We start from the raw sequence: 21,206 nt of genomic DNA on the forward strand, positions 1-21,206 counted from the left end.
CTATTTTAGCAAAAAAAAATGTTTTCGACTTCTTTTTTTGATAAATTTAGTTTCTGATTGAAAAGAAGAAAAAAACCTCTTTTTTTCCCGTAAAATGGTGTACCAGAAATTATTTCTCTTCCTTTTGAAAGGTTAAGTTTAATAAGAAAATCTCATTTCCTATAAGAAGCTGATTTCTATCTCTTTGGATTATCATATCATTATGTTTCCTTGGTTTGCTTAGTTCCATGATTACTATCTAATAAAACAATGTGCATTGGTACATAAAAGGACACACTTGTTAAAAACAGTCTTTGAATGCTTTGGATAGTGAGCATTGTGAGTGTGTAACAAATCAGCCTTACATCAATGTTATATGCATCACACTTTCCTGATAATTTGTTTATATTTTAATTTTGCTAAACCGAGTAGGAACAAAAACATTGGGAGAGCTGACATGAAGCTTAGTAATGCATTGATAAATGATATGGACCGATGCAATGGGTAGGTATGTAACTGAGGGACAGGTGAAAACACTTTTTCTTTAAATTAAAAAAAAGTATTAAAAGCATAGCAGCAAGACTAACATAAGATAAATTCAAGTTTAATAATGACCTAAGCAAGAAGGGTAGAGTAGTAAAATGTTCAATACTCCTCTCCCTCATAGGCCATGATCATCTTACCTAGCAAAATTTACTCGTAAAAAGACAAGAAAGAATAATAAAGGTTTCACCTTAACAAAAATATGTCATTCCAATGCCATCCATATTATAGTTATGTCATTTAATAAAAGCCTGGGATTGTTTTTCACAATATTATCCAGAGTCGAATTAACAATGGTAAGTACCAGGAACAGCACAGACAGGACTGAACTAGTAAAGAGCACAAAAGTGTAATACAGCTGAGAAGCCCTACTGTCTTGAGTGGTGTTTGAGATGAAAATAACTATTATTCTTCTGACAGTGACTAGAGCAGAGATAGTCATAGCTAAATTAAATGACAATATATCTCAATTCTGCAAGCACTTGTAATACTCACTACATATGTCATTATTTTAAACTTTGTATTGTAGAATCATGGATTGTATAATCATGGATTACTGGAATAAAGATAGTTCTTAAGTGACCTAGTGAATTCAAATCACTATAAAGTAACTGTCATCAAGCTTTTAAATTAACTGGAACCTGCTATTTATTATTTCCTATTAGGTACACTACTTGACTAGTTAAACTGGTTATTGGATTCTTCATACAGTAGCCACTGAACTCCTTCAGTCAATTAAATTCTTTATTGAATCTGATTTGTCAATGTCAGTGTCACTTCTAATCTCTTAAATCCACATTGGTTCAGAAGCTTTAAAATGTACTCATTCCATGGCAAAACTAGGAAGTTACACAGACAGAATCCTTCCCCTCTCCCTCCTTTCTCTGTGCAAGCCACAAACCTGCCAACAGTGCAAAAGATATAAACACTTGTATATATACACTTATGTAGGTACAGAATGAGATGCTTTTAAGATGAGCTACAGAGCATAAGCAAGAAAAACATATAAACAAAAAAGTCTATTGAGTGTTTTGCTACCAGCATGTTGTATATTGAACACTTATCTTTGACTCAGTTTCTTATCACTTCAAATTGCAGAAATTGGCAGAACAAACTAACTATAACTAATTCCAGAACTGGAAACTTTAAAATCTTGGCAATATTCTTCACAGATTTTGATTGATATCTGCAAAAGTATTCCAGAGCATTTTTAAACCTGTTACAGCAATGAATTCCCTCTTCTTAAATTTCCCCGTTTCTCTGTTCGTCAGCAAAAGCAGGATTTCAAAGGAAAAACACAGGTGTTGAAGAAAAAGAAAGGAAAAATACAAGTATTAAATGACTAATCTTCACGATGTTCTTGTCATGCTAATAACTCTTTAGTTCACCTGAAGAGCAGCACAAACATGCAGGCTATTTATTTCCATATTGCAAAGTAGAGTTTGCCAGACACAGACTTCTTTTTCCTTTAAAACCATTCCCTTTCTAAAGGATCTCCTTTGTGCCAGTAAAAATCTGTTTTTTACATATTATAGGCATATAAGCATCTGAATTATGAAAGCAATTCCCCTTCCAGGTTAGGCGCATCACCTTTATTCTGAAAGAGAAGGCAAACCAGACCAGACTCTTACCAGACACGGGGAAAACAATTCCTTCAGCTGGATCCAGCAGCGCCGTGTGCGAGCAGGCAGCCTGAGCGATCCCTGGGCCTCACACAAAAGCGAGATAATTGGCTTTCACGGAGGAGCTGTAAACATCCATCACGGCGGGGCTGGGCGGCGGCGGGCGCTGCCCCGGCCGGGCTGGGCGCTCCCCGGCGGGATGATGTCAGGCACAGCCCCGGGCGGGCGCTCATTGGCTTCCCTCACCTGGACCGGCCCTTAACCCTAAACTGCCGGCCGCCCACTGAAAGGTGTCTCTCTAATCATTGCATACATACACACAGGTGGGGGCTTTCTGGTTTTCCTCTTTTTTTTTTTTTTCCCAATTTATTTTTTTCGCCTTTCATTTATTCTCTTTCTTCTTTTTTAACCTTTTTTTTTTTTCTCCCTCTTATTTTTTTATTTTTTTCCCTTGACGGAAATGAGATTGTACAAGAAGTTCCTGCTTTGGGGACCAGGTGTTTGTTTTGGCTTAGCTATTGAATGTAGCAATTAAATAAATTCTAAAAACTAATTTTCCTAAATTATTAAACAAGACCCTCAGGTAACTGCATTTTCATAATCTGTTTGCTAAATGACAGTAATCATGAAAATATTGTACAGAAGAGGTATTAAAGGAAAGGTTAATGCATGCAGAAACTGGAGAACTCATATTTTTAATGATTTTACATTGCATCCTCTTAAGGCATGAGATTAATAAAGGCACATGCTGGAAAAAGGGCGTAAACTCAATAATATTTCACTATCGCAATGTTAGGTTGATTCTTGTGTCTTTTTAGGTATTTAAAACTAACAGAAAAAGTATAGGGATATAGTGCACAAATGTGCATGCAGAGTTATTCCTGGAATGCTAAGTAGCAGCCCAGATATTTTGTAGTAAATGAGGCATTAAACACATTGCCAAATGCATTATGTCCTAAATATAGTGGCACTGAGTATTTAGCGGTGTTACAGGCAATATCATAAATCATGAGAACTTTAAAATTATTCCAAATCAATGCTTAAATAATTGCTCTTTCCATAAATGAATATTTTAATCTCTCACCTTTAAGTGGTCAAAAAATCCTTTTACTTTATAGAAAAATGGAAAAAACCCCGATCTATCTCATGTTGTATTTGTATCTTTTGTTCTATGTCAACTTTTTTTAATCTTTGGGAACTAATACTTTCTTGAAATGGATAGGAACCGGATCCCAAATGTATTTACAGTAAATAATATAGCACACGAGTATATTTGTGGTCTGCTATCCCTCAAAAAAAAAAAAAATTGTTGCTCAATTTGTTCTCCAGGGGAAAAACAAAGACCAAAGAACCAACTACACCAAGCAAAAAAAACCCAGGAGAAATGAAATATAATCAAACATGATTTAACTTAATCTAAAAGATATGTAAGGTAAGATTTTGAAAATACACTTGATAAAGAGCTCTGTCATTTTCTTGTGATTCTTTCACAAAATTTTAGAGACTCGGGAGATTCAATTCTGGGGACTTAATACCAGTTTTGTGTGGGGATCTAGAGGTTAATCTATTAGTCAAAACATACTTTAGTCCAAAATGAAAACCTTTGTTCACTTATTTCTGCTCAGAAAACATGATAGTTCAGATGGAAATATCTATAAAAAAATTTCATTGCTATGCAAAGTTGCAAAACTGAATTTCAGGTCAGAAAATACTAATTTGGACAATCGGAATGTCAGCTTTGCTTTTGTATGATTAATGATAAAGGTAAGACGTAGTATCATGAGTCGTAAGGAAAAGAACTATTGATGAGATAAAGTATGCTTGAATGTATCATATGTAAAAGTTATATTCTCCTGAATATTTAATGCTATATATAGTCTAGACCAAACTGACACATTGTGGTCAAAATTTTATTACAATGGTTGATTCAGCATGAAAAATACCTGGATTTCCCATATATAGTTAATCTTAAAATGATGAATCAAAATTCTATGCATTTTTTATACTTGTGTAGAGCCTACTTTATACCTTTAAAGAGTGTACCATTCACAGATTACCTGCTAGACCATCTTCAATGGGAGAGTGCCATACTTTTACAAAGTTCATAGCGTTCATGAAGTTTGTTATTCTTCAGTGATAATGGAGAACCTATGCTTTATGAACTAAGCAGTAACTTAGATAATTTACTTAGAAAGTGTAGTATCAATGCTAATTTGGAATATTAGTGCGGAATACTTTTTAGTAAATGACCTGCAAAATTTGACATTATCTTTACAAAAAAAGTCATTCTTTCTACAGTAATATATGATTAATGAATGTCTTGAAATTGAACTACTTATGAATTTGTTGATAGATATCAATTTTTCCATGCTCCTTGTTTCAAAAATTATCTATTGCCCGTATTTTTAAAACCATAGAAGAATTTGGAGACCCAGGTTAAACAAAGTTAACAGTTGTAGATAATAGAGCAATTCCAGGATCCTAATCAAGTCACGCAGCATTTTGCACCCTGCCCTATGCTGTCACACATGGGTTATAACCCAAAATACAAATAATGAAATTATTTTATACTATTTAAATTACACCCTTTAAATATGCAATAGTAACAAGTAACTTCAGGGAAAAAAAACTGTAAGACCTTTTCTTTAAAATAAAAGTCTCTTCAATGAAATAAATATAGGTTACAAGCAGACTATGTGTGAAATCCAGGAACACAGAAATCACACTCCTATCACTGTGCCATGAGTTCCTTATCTGAAAAGATTGGCTTGTCAACTCTCCCAACAGGCACAGACAATAAAGGTGCTGTTGGCAGTGTTATTTCTTGGCATTTTTTAGTTTCAGGTTCAAATCACATGGAAAAAGAAAGAAGAACAGGAAATGAAAGAGAAGTGACTAATGATTTTCAATAGCTATATGTTTTTCTTTCTATAAACTAATATTAATCGATGCTATGAATAATGTTGAAGAATCTAACTAGAGGGGATATTTTAGTCCATCAGCAAAGTGAAACTCGGGTTTATTAGTATATATTTCCCATGAGCTGACATCATTATTGCATTTAATTGCTTGTCAATTATTTCTGTCACATCAGTTTAATGGTTAAACCAATTATTTATATTACAAAACATAGTTCTGCACCAAACCCTAATTGAAAAACACAAGCAATTCTTCACTGTTGCTTAACCTATACATTATTAATATTAATATTGGAAGGGCTAGGTTTAAAGATTTTTTAGGAAATTAGAACTCAGTCAGGTGATGAGTTTTTAGAGATTGATTGTGTAAGCTCAAAATTACAGCTCTCATAATCCTGTACATGAGATGAATGCCAAGTCAGGTAGACCTGATGACTCATAAACATTTTTTTCCTCCTGCATTCAGGCAACACAAGCTACCAGCTCTTAGGAGATTTTTATCCACAAGATGGCAGCTCTGTTTGCATGGTCATTCTTTTTAGCAATGTTCAACTTGAAAATCATAACATGGTAATTTTTTTTTCATTTTTTAGCATAGATGATTTTCTATCTCCATAGGAATTTTTAAAAAATCCCCAAACAAGCACAATAGATATGCATTAATTAATGCAAATATTGGGGTAAAAATTACTAAGTTAAGAATAAGAACATTTAACAGCGAAATTTTTAGTTTTAGAATTTTGAAAGAATCTCCATTAAGATCCATATGTTTTTCATGCTTTAATTTCTAGGCCATCAAACCCAGCATAACCTTTAACAGATTCAATTTAAAGAGTATGAAAGGTTTTGCTGTTAGAAAAGGAAATGCTTATTTACTTAAAGGAAACATAGGTTAATAGGTTTCCTCTCTAGGTAATGATCTATTTTACCTTGCTTTATACGTAAACTCATCAAGAATGCTCATTTTTATTACTAAAATCTAATAGATGTCTTTATTTCTAAGTTCAAAAATGCTGAGATATTTATGTATGGATCAACCACAGACATTTAATAACCATGTGTGCCTTGTGAAATTGATAAAGTACAGAAAAACGTAAATAACAAGGTCTAGCCCTTTTCAAGGGGTTCACTCACAGCTGAAATGATTAGCAAGAATAGATATGAAAGCATTTTCTTCATCAATGCAACTCAGTAAATTAAAATGAAGCTTTACTGAAACAACACATAATTTAACATGGAAAGAGTTTGCCCATGGGATAGCCATTTCAAAGGAAATTATTTGACCTAGCTACCTGTCTGTATGCAGTCTTTGATGGCACTTCTGGAGTGGAATCACTGATCCCTCAGAGAGGAGTAAGGAATTCTGAGTTTCCTAAAATTTATGATTGACCAAGACCCTTTGCACATATAATTATAAATTAGTGCACAGGAGCTTACAGAGTTGTAGTAAATGCAGAACTGATTGATGTAACTTCCATCGTAATGAAAAAGACGTGAACTCTTTTTATGTAGTGTGGGCCAGCAGTACATGTGTGAATGGTTATGTTGGATCAGCTAATGAGCAGTAACTTGTTAACAAGGCAGCAAGGCCAAGATTCATGGCTTAGAGGCACATACCCGCTCTCTCTGCGTTTCACACAATAGAAAAAGCACAACTCTCAAATGTGAAATTCCAGAGGACATGATCATGTTTGGCAACCTAGCTCACATCAGCATTGCCTAGGTTGAGGTAAGCAGCAGAAGAGAAGTAGATTAAAAGGGTCTAAAGAGAAAAGGTGATCTGATAGAAGGATTAAGGCCATTGGAGATAGTTTAGACTTCTGTGAAGGTAAGGCAAGCTGCCCAGTGCACGACATGAGCCTGAACTCAGTTATGTCAGAGCAGATGATTCAGTACAAATTACAATCCCAGAGTGAGAGGTTCATATAGCCAACTGTAACAGCACACTACTCATCACAGTATTGTCACAACAGAAGTGCTGGTCTTTCATCAGAGAATGTCAAAATGCATTTATGTCACAAAGTTACATGTTCATTCCATAAACTAAACTGTGAAAATTGTCAGGAGAAAAGACTTTCAGCTTTTCTGTGTGTGTGTACATAGAGGTTATGTTCTATGTCAGCATAAGTCGGCTGTTATTTTGGGTCTACTATGTGAGGGTCTATTTTAATACACTTAAAAAAAAACAAAAACAAGCTATTTTATATGGATTAGAATGATGTAATAAAGCTACCTGGGCCAAGAATTCACAGCATTTTCGATAAGAAAACATGAATGTGAATATTGACTTTTTACACGGAATAGAAAATTTTCAGAAAAAAAGCTACTGAAATGTGGAAATATTTTCTACTTCTCTGATGATCTCATCACTGCAATACTTCAGCTGGTCACAAGGTGGTCACAAGCAGCTCCTTGTTAAATGGCTACAATTTTTCTCTAACTGGAACTTTCAGGGAAACATTTTACAAGTCTCATTCCAGAGGTGGATGGTATTCATACAAAAACTCTGAACAATGTTTAGATCTCAGAACTATTGGATCTCTGGGAAAAAAAGTTCTACAACAAAACTGATAAGAACATAGTTGCACAAATTTTCTACATAAAACAGGATAATTTTGCAAGCCACCTGTTTAGCACCTAGTTTCCACAATTGCTTTGGAAATCTTTTGAATATTAGACTATTATATTTTGATAATTAATTGCTACTTATTGATTCCTAGAAAAGGCATTTAAAGTTTCAAAATTGAAATATTATTTGGTAAGGGCAAACAGTAAAGAAGAAACACATAATGACTTCACACACAGGAATAGAACCTGAGTTATAAAATACAAACTTCACAGATATTTTTTAATTTAAATTTCCGATTTGATAACAGTATCTGTGAGTGTAACCCCAAATAGAAAGATCAAAAGCACAGCTGGAAGCTGTGATTGTTGTGCAATATAGTTTACCCAAATTAAGGGTCACAGGGGTCAAAGAATGAGTAGAATGTCTTGAAAATCGTGGTTTGAAAATTAATGTTCATTTCAACATCTTGACCTATAAGATAGTTGACCATTTTGGAGCAGAATTTTCAGATACTACTGCAGTGAGGGGAACTCTGTTAACATTTAAATCTGCAGACAAAGGCAATTTTTGTAGATCCAAGTCTGAAATGCTGGTATTTGAGAACACCTCTCATGATCACCGCAAAATATGATACAGGCATCTACCTTTTGAAGCTTTCCAGTGTTGGGCACGCCAAATACCAATTTGCAAGGGATACTAAAAGTACTGGATATTAATGACAGCCTACAAAAGATATAAGTTGTGTCATAAATGCATCACATGACATAACAATGTACTAGCTGTACAACCCTTCCTCCTTCACACTGAGATTCGACTTGTTCCTGAGTTTCACCCTCACATGACAACTTTTTCAACTGTTCAGTTGAAAGCTTATCAAAGAGGAAATTATTCAGAATAAATATGTCAGTGTTTGGTGTTTTACCAGGAAATTTTGAGCCAGTATGAAATGAAGAGCTTGTTTCTGCAGCTAGCATGACAGTGTACAAAATCATGTCACACTAAAAAGGCAGAGGTGACTGATTGAGATACAGTGTTGTGCTGACTGACCAAACGACCTTTCTGATGTGTTAAATGTTAAGATAAATTTGAACTGACAAATAACTAAATGTTTCTTATTTATACACAAAAAAAGGTTATTTCCAAAAGCATGTATAGCAATATCTAATACAGTCATTACATTATTAAAATAAGCATACTGAAAATATAGGAAAAATATTTTTTAAAGAGTATACAAAACAAGTTATTCATCTTCAGTGTTGATTGTAAGGGAATACTAAATATAAGATGAAGACCTTGAGGACATTGACATATGAAGTGATTTAGTCCTGAAGACATTATCTTCATCCTGACATTGGTTTGAGAAACAGAAGTGAAAAAGACAGCTTGCTGTCAGAGGTCTCTGCTGGTGACTGGAGAGATGCATTTAAAAATTATAGTGAATTGCTTTTATATTCATATTAATATACAAATTTATATATGGTGTATGAGGCATGCCATAAAATGCATTTAGGCATATTTTAAAGTAGAGTTTCTGAAGGTGGTAAAATAAAATAAGAAAAATATTATTAATACAAGTATTCAATACTGCTCAATAAAACTAATTCCAGGGTATAGTAGTAATGATAAGAGAAGAAAAATAAATTTGAACTAAAATATGGTAGACTTAGATTGCATATAAGGAAGAATTCTTTACTATGATTGTGATGAGACACTGAAGCACATTGCCCTGACATGATGTGGTGCCCAGTCATTGGAATTATTTAAAGTCAGCATGGATAGTTTGATTAATGTGATCTGTTCAAAGTTGTCCCTTCCCATGGCTAGGTGATCTTTTAAATCCTTTCCAATCCCAAACATTCTATGATTCTATGACTTTTTGACAAAATCATAATTATACGCCATCACAGATAATGTTTTGAATGTTACAACACTGAGATGCAATTTATTATTCAGTAAATCACACATACAGTTTCCTGTAGATTGAAAAGCATATACAAGATAGAATACTAACCACTACTTTATTAACTGCAGTTTATTAAAATGATAACATCTTATGTTTTAGAACGGTTTTAGTAATTAAAGCTGGTCAAACCATTCTGCACAAAATAGTTGAATTTTGGGGGGAATGTTCAATTAGCCTGCTAGATTAAATCTTTCTTGGTTTATATCTGTCTGCATGATTTTAAATGGTAAATCTCTGCTATATATGGGATTCAGTTTTAAATTAACACTCTCAAGTTCAGGTATCTACATGTGGGTTAGGTATCTTATCTCACTTTATAATCATACAGAGCTAATCAGTGCAAACACTGGAGCCTAGAAATAAGTTCATTTTGCTTTAAACTAGGCATCATTGGAAAAATATAGTTGCCGAAATACAAAAGTTGTTCTAAATAATGTTTAATATTTTTTTAGATGGCCAAGGGTATCTGAAAGATAGAGGCCAGTGTAGCTGAACTCTCCTATCTGAGAAGTGAAGGGTAAACACTGGAGACAGGAGACCTGCACCCTCCTCATCCAAGGTCTTTAGGCCAAGCAACTAAACAGCAATTTACAAAAACCCAAAAAACAGCTTTGCAAAGAATGTGTGTTTTGCTTGTTCTCCCTTTTGGTGTGTATTAAAAAAAAAAATTCTGAGGTAAAATAGTCCCAGTTATTGTAATTCTGTGGAGTGTGAGCATAAATTGCATATGGATCTTGCACTTGTAGGTGAAGCACAGGAAGAATGGTAATCAATAATATGTTTTATTGTCTCAATATTACCTAAAATACACCAAGGAAGGAAAACCAAAAGTATATGGCTATTTTCATCAGCAGGATTGTGAGAGTACATGTGCTCTCTGAGGTGGAACTTCTCCATAACATGTTTGCTTTTCAGTTGTGAGGCTGAGATTTTAATAGATTTAATTTTGTGAAACAAGTATTATTTTTTTCTGAAGTAGACATTAAGATATCTAGAGCAGAGCGGTTGTTGATTCCTTCTGCATAAATGTATCAACATAATGACATCATAATAATGTCAATTTCTTTCAATAATTTCTTCTCAAAAGAAAAATCTGAGCAATATGAACATGAAAATGTAGGAGTTGCATCCTATACTAGACCTTTGCTGTAAGTTTTTGTCTCTCTTTTCTTATTTCTGAAAGTCACATCAAGGAATAATATGTACACACTAGCACCTGTTAGCACAATATCTCACTGCATTTGCAAATTCGTAACACTTTGGTTATATGAAATTATATAATCCACTGCTTCTACATTAATTCTATTCTGTTTCTCTTGCTTGTAATTACTTTCAGGAAGTAGATTTTTTTGTTTGCTTGTGTCTAGTGAATTGATCCTGTCTGAATGCCAGGCACCCAACAAGGCCATTCTATTACTCCCCTCCACAAACCGACAGGGGAGAAAAAATATAACAAATGCCTCATGGGTCAAGGTAAGGACAGGGAGAGATCACTCACCCATTTCTGTCATGGGCAAAACAGACTCAGCTTGGGGATATTAAATGAATTTATCACTTACAAAATCAGAGCAGGGTAATGAGAAGTAAAATAAATCTTAAAAACACCTTCCCTAACCTGTTCTTCATTCTTGGGTTCTACCTCCTCTCCCAGCTGCATGGGAAGACGGGGAATGGGGGTAACGGTTAGTTCATCACAGGTTGTTTTTGCCTCTGCTCAGGCAGAGGAGACCTTCCCCTGCTTCATCATGGGATCTCTCCTATGGGAGACATGAACTTCCCCAGTGAAAGTTCATCCCAAGGGAAACAGCTCTTCACAAACTGCTGTTCATTACCTATGGGGTCACAAGTCCAACCAGGAAACCTGCTCCAGCGTGGGCTCCTCCCTCCACAGGTCTGCCACAGGTCTCCCTGACAGAACCTGTTCCAGCATGGGTTTCAGAGCCTCCATTCATGCATTCAGCTGCTCTGGCATGGGTGTCCTCCATGGGCTGCAGGTGGATCTCTGCCCCACCATGGACCTCCATGGGCTGCAGGGGCACAGCTGCTTCACCATGGCAGCATGGACCACAGGGGAATATCAGCTCCGACACCTGGAGCACCTCCTCCCCCTCCTTCTTCACTGACCTTGGTGTCTGCAGAGCTGGTCCTGTCACGTGTTCTCACCCCACTTTTCTCTGGCCACAATTATATCTGAGTAATAACTTTTTTTTTTGCCTTCCTAAATATGTCATCACATTTACATCATTGTTGATTGTCCCAGCCTTGGCCAGCACCAGGTCCGTCTTGGAGCCACTGAGGCTCTACATGACATGGAGGAAGCTTCTGGCAGCTTCTTACAGAAGCCATCCCTGCAGGTCCCCTCCGTTGCTACCCAAACCTGGCCACGCAAAGCCAATAAACTCTAAAGCATACCTTTCTTAGACAGTCCCCATACCTTTCTTTTGCAGTCCTCTATATTGCTGGGTCAGTGAATCTTCTGCTTTTTGAGGACATGATAACTATGTCACAATTTCTTCCAAGTTTTCTTCCTATTTAAAGTACATGACTGAAGAGTTTCTTGAAATGATGTCAAAAAAGACCACAGTTTGACTGCGCTGATTTCACGGGTAGAGGCTTTCCCCCCTCACCACTGCTAAACCAAAACACGGACTCATGTTTTCCACATTAGTCTTGTTGTAATCTAAAAAATTTCCAAAATTTATTCTAAAGTATACCTTATGATATAACCTTTCTTTGGATTCAGTTAAAAATTAGTCCCTTTTTTATTATTTTCTGCCTTACTTTTAGTTACAAAATTATATAAATATTATCTATTCTGAGTTTTCTTATTGAAGTTAATGACTCATATATTCCAATTCATCTGCTTTGAATCTGCTTAATAAAGTTTGAATCCTATTTTATATTTTCTTTTCTGAAATTAATAATTTGTATGACCTTTGCAAACTTTCTTTGACTGAATATTAATCTTCATACCTATTTTTGCTTTCTGTGTCTTGAATTGATGAACCCAGTTTTGTTTCCTTCAATAAAATTGTTTCCTTTCATCAGTTTATCTTAATTTTTATTTAGATGAGGGAATCCTTTATTAAAATTTCTTGCCATCATTTCTTTGTTTCCATGAAAAGTTTAAAACAGTAACATATCAAGGAATATTATTTTAAACAATAATTCTATTGCTTTAGTGCAGATTTTCTTTCACCTCTGTGTCCTCTTCCCATCCTATATGTGTTTTTGTTAGTTTTTACCAATTTTATGTTTTATTTGTATTTTTTTCATTTTGTTTCTGTTTTGTCTCAGTAAGGTGCACTCTGAGCCTCTAGCTACACAGCTTTCCTCCCACATGCTCTCTCTGCACAATCAAGTTTGAAGTGTGGCTGTATTTCATCCCTGTGGCAAAAGGTAGGAACAAAGTCTGTGAATTGTCTAAGTCCAACAGCATCCTTTAAATATACTGTATATTATCACTGTGCATACAAATGAGAGTTGTGATTAGAGTTTCCCCTGTCAATTTGTTTGCTACTGTTAGATATGTACAGTCCAAAATAAGCCCACTGGGAGGAAAAAAATCAAAAAAGCAATCCTAACATAAACCAATCAAAACCATGATTTTATGAACTTTCAAAGTTGATATAAATGATATCTCTTATAAAAAAATAAAATTAGTTTTCACATTACTTATCAGTATTCTTATTGACAAGATGGATGTTTGAGGGTTTTTTCCCTTTATGTATTCAATTGGCTTGAAATTATTAACATGAACTGAACTTGACAGATGAAATAAAATGTCCTTTGTGAATTCACCAAAAATTGAAGGTAAGTTCTAAGTCTGTTTTGTGAGCTGGTTGAAATACTCACTTACTTCATATTTTGGAACTCCAAGATGTCATTTCAGACCTTTGATGAACTTCTATGCTTAAGATCTTTTTGTCAGTCATTATTTCTGTTGCCCTGTGATTCCTAAGTTATGATTGAAGTTTGCATTTTTAAAATCACATTTTATATAAAAATCATTTTAAGACTACATTACCTAGACAGTTCCTGAATAGATAAGAATCTGATAATCACAGACTAACGGGATCACAAATGTGTAAGGTTGGAAAGGACCACAGTGGGTCATCTAGTCCAACCTCAAAAATAGAAAGTACTACATGAGAATCATGGAATCATATAATATCATGATCATCAATGTTCAACTCCTGGCCGTGTATAGAGTAGCCATAAGAATCACACAATGTGCCTGAGAGAATTCTCCAGGTGCTCAAACTCTGTCAGGGCTGGTGCTGTGACACTTCCCTGGGGCCACTGTTCCCATGGCCACACACCTTCTGGGGTAAGAACCTTTTTCTAATATCCAACCTAAACCTCCCTGACACAACTTCAGGCCATTTCCTCAGGTCCTATCACTGAGCACCACAGAGAAGACATCAGTGCCTGCCCGTCTTCTCCTCACAAGGAAGTTTAGACTATGATGAAGTCTTCCCTCCAGGCTGAACAGACCAAGTGACCTCAGACACTCCTCATGTGGCTTTCCTTCTAGACCCTTCACCATCTTCATAGCTCTTTAGAAATTCTCTAATACCTTAACATCTTCTTTGCACTGTGGTACCCAAAACTGCACACAGGACTCAAGGTGAAGCTGCACCAGTGCACAACAGAGTGGAATGCTGGTGAAAAAAAGTTAGAAAGAAGGTCTACCAAATGAAGGCCTGCTCCTAAATCTATAAAACTAGTATAAAATACACTAGTATACTAGTATAAAAATTCTCAACCTTTTTATTTAGCTTTGCCTCAATGTGGTAGGTAACACATAATCAATAACACAATGTTAGTTATTGCCTTCAAGTTAGGTGAGGCTGAATCCCCAGTAGATTTAAACTAGTGCAGCTTTTATTAGTTTAAATTCAGTTCTGTCTTTGTAGATTTAATGGGGCTGTGTCAAAATATCATTTAAAACTTCCACTGTGTACCAAAACATCTCTTATGAGTGAAATGTCTCTGTAGGTTAATTTGGGGTCATTTAGAAGAAATTTATAGGAAGATATTTCTAAATTTTTAATCACTTAAAATACGTTAATGAAATGATCCTGTTAATTAAGAAAAGCTCTTTGGGATGTTATCAGTGAGGAATAGTAACCACTTTTGATTATAACACCCATCTAATCTGAATAATTTAACCACAGAGCATTTTGTGTTACAATGAGTCAATGCTGCTGCCTATGATCCTTCATTCTCTCAAGCAGCCCTTTTAAACCCCACACCCTCATTCTCTTTCTGATGGATTATTCAACACCTTGAAGCACTAGTTAGAAACACTCATAAAGAGGAAATGATTGTGCTTCAAAAGCTTAAAAAGACGGGAGTCCTACTTGGTATTATTTTCCATTGTGAGACACTGTTTTGTGCTTGGAACTAGCGATACTTTGTATTTAAAGAACTGTTCATCAAGATTATTGTGCTCGAGGATGATATTTTTTGTGCACAGTAACTTTCCACGATGAATAATTTCTTTCAGCTGCCTTCAAGAACCCTACTCACAGACACACAGAAGAACAGCAATTCAATGTGATGGTCAGGACTGAGCACTGCTGATACCAAGAGAGGAAACATGTTCCAGTTCTGAGTATCCTTTAAAATGAAAAATATCTTCCTTGCAGTCCCCTGCTGGTTAAGAAGAATGATTGTTTACTCAAAGATGACTGCATGCAGATGAGGAGAGATATTATGGCTTCTCTCAGTAAAGAGGTGAAAATGCCATCATTTTTTAATAAATAGTTTGAAATATGAATTATTTGAAATTAAATAATATTTAATTTGAAATATAATTAGATTGTTAGATTTTTTTTTAATTCCTTTAGCCAAATTTTAGCAGCTTCTTTCTCATTCAGAATGAAAATACTCTGTATGATTATTCATTATTCATCTGCATTATTATTCAGAACATTCATTTCCTTCAAAAAGTCTCTTAGAATATATATATATATATATATATATATATATATATATATATATATATATTATTTTCCACTAAATGTAATTTCCTACAGTGTGTCTTTCAGATAGACAGTACTGAGAGGAAACATGCATTTTCCATTGTAAAACTAGATTTTAGGCATAGTTAGAACATATTTCTTACAGGTATGTCAAGTCCTCCTTGACTTGTTATCCTCCTTGAAGCTGCAGGGATGGCAAATGTTGAAAATTCATAATGATCTTTCTTTACACAAACAAAACCCACGAAAATAGTTTTTCTAAAAAAACTGGTCATTTCTACTTACACAGATAAAAGAAAAATAAAAATTTTCATCTGGGTGTTTTGTTCTCAGATGGAAAAGAGCAAAATGCATTCTAGAGAAGTCATTACAAGAGACTACCTAAAAAAATTAATAATAAGATGTGTGGAAACTGTCATATGTGCATATGATGTAAAATAAATTAATAGAGGTTTACATTGCTTTCATTGTTTTCCACAAAGATTGCTGTTCAATTCTATTTGACCTTAATTAGTGTAATTGATAGTAGTTTTAGAGCTGCATGCCATTTTAATCGTGTAGTTACAGCTTTCATGACAAAAGAAAAATGAAATAGCAGCTGGGAGTTATCTATTAATAGGGAGAGAGCAGAAAGGTAAAAGGAAAGACTCTTCTCTTCTAGACTCCAGGGCTTTTATGGTGTTAGTAATGAATGACTAATGTATTCTAAGAGGAGCACACTGATCTCCAAGGATGTAATGAAGAGCAGTAGGAGGTAGGATCAATATGAGTTAGAAATTTTATATCATTAGGAAATCACATGGCTACAAGAGTATTCAGATAGACCAGTAAAAATGTCAAAGCTTGTGAATACAAACCATGTACATACATGCATGTATGAATAGGATTACCTGGGCCTGTGTATTTGGGGCTCAGACTGTGTCAGAGTGCTTAAAAGCTTCTTGGGAAAGCATGCAGGGTTACATCTGCTTAGATGATAAAAGTTAGAGAGAAAACAAGAGGAGAATCAAAAAATTTATTTGGGATGTGATTATTTGGAATGGATTTCAAATAAGACCAGGGTATAATGAAAATAAAGATAATAAATGAGAGCTTCTAAGTTGTGAGCAAAGCATTTTAAATGAGTAGGTGCATTCATTAGCTTCAAGTGACAATTTTTTTCTTGAAGGTTTCTCCTATCACTATTAAAGACACTCAGTTTCTGAAGCTGGGAGGCTTTAGAAGGAAAGAAAACATGTTCTACTCTCTCACAGATATGGTTAAAAAAAAGCAGCATAAAACAAAATAAACCTTTACCAGTGGTACTTAGTGCATATTATACTGGAAGAAACAAGCATGTCAAGCTAGCTGCCAATTATATCTAAATCTGTAGTCCACTAAATTCCTCTCTGACAGTTTGGCACAGTACTTTTGTAAAAGTTACAGTGTATGATGGATTAATTCACAGAGGCTTACTATATTTTTTAATCTAACAATCATTTTTATTGCTTTAAAATAAAAAGAAAAACATGAACACAGAGTTAATAAAAATATGGCAAAAGATGGTTGAATAGAAAATGAAAGAATCTGGGGACATATATTAGTTTTTAACTGTACATATAACCAGCAAAGAATTTAGACGACTTAAGGAAGACCAGCTTGCTCATGAAAATAAATAACATAACATAGCTCTTATAACTTCAGCAGAATCATACCTCTTTTGATGACCATGCAAAACCTCTGAAGTGAGGTACTAAGTTATGAATAAAATATTTTTAAAGTTTCCATCTTTATGGCATTTACATACAAACACACTTAAGAGTATGCAACTGTCTTACAGACATGTGAACACCAAGATGGTAAGAAAGAAAAATATTTCTAAAGATTTGTAAAACAAATTCTCATCCAGCTTTTTTTTAGTCTTAAAGAATGATTGTGTTATTTTCTTTTTTCCCTGTGTTTTTGCTGTCCTGTGTTCTTAAACAACAAAATGAACTTTGATAATAGGGATTTTAAAACTTTAATTACCTAGGAAAAGTGAAAAACATTCACCCTGTTGTTAAACTTGTTGCTGTTCCAGCTAAGAGTATATTGTGGCTACATGATGGACAAAGTTATTTTTTTAGATCAATCAGTGCAAAAAGGATACACTTTATTTTTCTGTGTATTTTGTTATGACATATTTTAATATTATTAACATTTAATATTTAATATTTTAATATTGACCCTTAATACTTAAGGGTGAATTAGATCCAGGAAAACAATGAAATGAAGGTTAGAAACAGGATTCTACCTTTGATATGATAAAATATGCACAACAATTGCTTTTGTTATATATATAAAATTGGTGCAGTATTAGATGACTTTTCCAAAAATTTTAACTATGCATATTTAGTCTTGCACTAATTACTAAACATGCAAACATTATTTGCTTCCTGTATCTTCTTCTCCTCTGCCTTAACTCAAGAATTCTTTAGAAGTAGTCACACACTTCAGAAAGTTAAATCTTTCAATAAAAGGGTAATGTACAAGAGAATTAGAGGAGATATTTGGAATCAGGTCATGACTCTCATGAGGCACAGCACCTTGATTTCATTATGGTTCCCCCTTCACAATTATATAAATCATGAAAAACATTTAGCATTTTTGATTCCTTCTTTGTCTTATACACTGCTCACTCAGTCCAAGTACAAATAAAACTTCAGGGATTTACTTAAAATTTATTTTCTGAGTTTCTTGTAGATATTCAACTCAATTTATTTATCAGTGAAAAGCACAGCATTTACTCTCTGAAAAATGGAAATCTCTTTTTTTTGGTTCAAAGCCTCATTTTGGTCTAGATGATTTAATTTATTGGGGGAATTATGGCAATATCAGGAACATCCTCCAATCAATAAAACCAAAACCACCACAAATCCCCAAGCATTTTTATCTATATAACACCTAACCATCATCTGCAAATGTTTCTCTGAATGAGACAGAGTGAGTTTCCTCATGGATAGTTATACTGTTATGTTCTTGACTACTTTGTGTACTGAATCATAAATTGAACTGTGCAGCAAAATCTGCTTAGCATGAACAGGCTTGTAAACTCATCCAGAAACTCCCTAAATGACTCTACTTTCTCCTTCTGGTTAAGGATAGAATTACCTTGTAGGGACTGGCAAAAATGATTGTGGCAGGAGATTTACTATTTTTTCCTGTAATAATCGTGAACCACTTCAGACATGTAAATCCTGGACTTATCCTCCTTTGGGTTTTCAGGACATCTTGATAACTGAATTAACTAAAGCTTAGAAACACATGATTTTTAGTGTGTGAGTATAAAATAGGTTGATTCACATTTCATGTTTCATATAAGAGGTCTTTTATTACAATAGTGGTATTCTTTTTACAGCACCTCATACTCCATTCCGTTGCAAGCTGGAGGTGTCTGACTGACTTATCATGTTACAGTGCAACATGAACAGAACTTTGGCTTGTAATTGAGAAATGGAAAGGTATGTAAAGAATTTGATTTTTCTATTTGTTTGTTTTTAATTGGATGACTATAGCAATCATGGAATATATTTTCTCTGAAAGGTCACGTGAAGTAGTTATTTGCAAAATACATTAAGTGGCTGTTGCTGAAAATGTATTTCAGCCTTTCCTGAGTGTAATATGTGAGGATAAAGACTCTCAAATATATAATACTGCATTTTAACTCAGCCTTCTTAAGCAGTAATTTACATCAGAAAATTGGGATGAACAAGAAGCAGAGTATGCAAATAATCCATTTCTAAGATAAATATTTCATAAAACTTACCTTTAAAAAAAAAGCTAAAAGATACCCTTTGACATAGATTAAAATCAAAGTTTTCCATTTTCAGTCTTCAATTTCAATTTACTGAACAAGCTTTCTATGTTTGGACATCTTTCTTTCTTTTTTTTTTTTTTTTCTGGCCTGGCTCCATTTTTATCAAATGTTAAGTGATTTGTAAAAACTCCTCATATTTACACAGCATCCAATAAAGAAATCACATTTTTTTCCATCTCACATGTAAAAAACGGCTAACTTTATATCTTATGTTGCAAATGCAAAATGCAGCCAGGGGTGTGTATTCTATAGCCATCTGTTAGAGTTGGGGCAGTTATCTTCTGTTAATTGGGCCACCTGTTAAAACCAGGTGAGGCAGTTTTTTTTATCACTTCCAGAACCCATCCTCCCTCTGGGAAATATCTTCTGTTAATGGGCCACTGAGTCTCACTGCATGGCTGACAAAATTATGTCATCCCATTGTGAGATGCTCCGCCCAGGGGGAGGAGCCAAACAGTCCTACCTGGATATAATCTGAGATTTGGAATACCACAGGCAGCCTTTTCCCACTGGATTCCCAGAGGAGCAGCTGTCTTCTCCACTGGATTCCCAGAGGAAGACAAGGCCCATCTATGCCACCACTGGACCTTCAAAGGATAATTTCACTCTTCTACAGAATCACTGCTACAACAGAACCACATTTGTCACTCCAGGAGGACTGCAGCCACCATTTAATGGGACTGATACCAACACCCTGACCTGGGTGTCAGGTCGTATTCTGACTCTCTCAGTGTTGTTTGTATTACTGCATTTTTATTTTTCTTTTTCCTAATAAAGAACTGTTATTCCTACTCCCATATCTTTGCCTGAGAGTCCCTTAATTTCAAAATTATAACAATTCAGAGGGAGGGGGTTTACATTTTCCATTTCAAGAGAGGCTCCTGCCTTCCTTAGCAGACACCTGTCTTTTCAAACCAAGACACTTTACTATTCATACCATCACTGACTTCATTATTGAGGATAAGAACTGCTTCACACTAGGAATCTAAATATAATGATCATATTTGGCCAAAGAAAAATCCAGTTTCTTCTAATAAAGAAAAAAATTAAGCAGAAAATTTCAGTCTGTAGGTGATATTTTATGATACAAGTTATAACACTGGTAAACCGGAAATTAAGTGTTGCTGGTGCTTGGCCAAGTGTAGAAGTATTGCCTTCAAAAATAAAAAAAATCCACCCCCAATTATTTTGTCTGGTATACACAATATTAACCATCTGAATAACACATTTTCCCAGAAACAGAGATTTGCATTCACTCAATGATTCAACATATTTAAAAATCCTCTGATTAACTTTCTTAACTGAACAATCGATAGAAGGAGTTATAGAAACTCACTGCTGTTAAAAAACTCTTCACCCTGGTTGTTATATAAAGATTCTACATTTGAAACTGGACATGTTAAGAGACGTAGTAAGCAGCATAGGCCAAAATGTGTATTTTTACATATTTTTTAATGTATTTTATATATATATATATATATATATATATATATATATAAAATTATATATATTATATATAATTATATATATTTATAATTACATATATATATATATATATATATATATATATATATATATAAAATTACATCTATAAGTTCATTGTCTCTCTTTCCATCAATATTTTGCTTTCTCTACAGGTGCTTCCATATGAATCCAAATGAAACTTTTGCGAGTCTGAATATAGAATGTTCCCAAATTTCTTTTATTCATTACATTTTTGACATCTGCAATTGAAATGAAGAACTGAGTGAAAGATGTTTGTTTTGTTTTTTTAGTGTTTTTTTTGT

At 34.4% G+C, this 21,206-nt stretch overlaps 1 protein-coding gene across 2 annotated transcripts in view; it reads right to left on the reverse strand.

Moving 5' to 3' along the window:
* Window positions 1–21,206, reverse strand: part of MGAT4C (MGAT4 family member C) — a 325,047-nt gene that overhangs the window by 124,371 nt on the left and 179,470 nt on the right. The window contains exon 1 of one of the 2 annotated variants that reach the window (XM_068190336.1): window positions 2,154–2,458. The exons of the other annotated variant lie outside the window; for it this stretch is intronic. The gene's annotated coding sequence lies outside the window, so the exon portion shown is untranslated. Of the gene's footprint in view, window positions 1–2,153; window positions 2,459–21,206 lie in introns of those variants that run through there. 2 annotated transcript variants of the gene reach the window in all.

Source organism: Anomalospiza imberbis, chromosome 5, assembly GCF_031753505.1.
Source record: "Anomalospiza imberbis isolate Cuckoo-Finch-1a 21T00152 chromosome 5, ASM3175350v1, whole genome shotgun sequence".
Lineage (NCBI taxonomy): Eukaryota > Metazoa > Chordata > Aves > Passeriformes > Viduidae > Anomalospiza > Anomalospiza imberbis.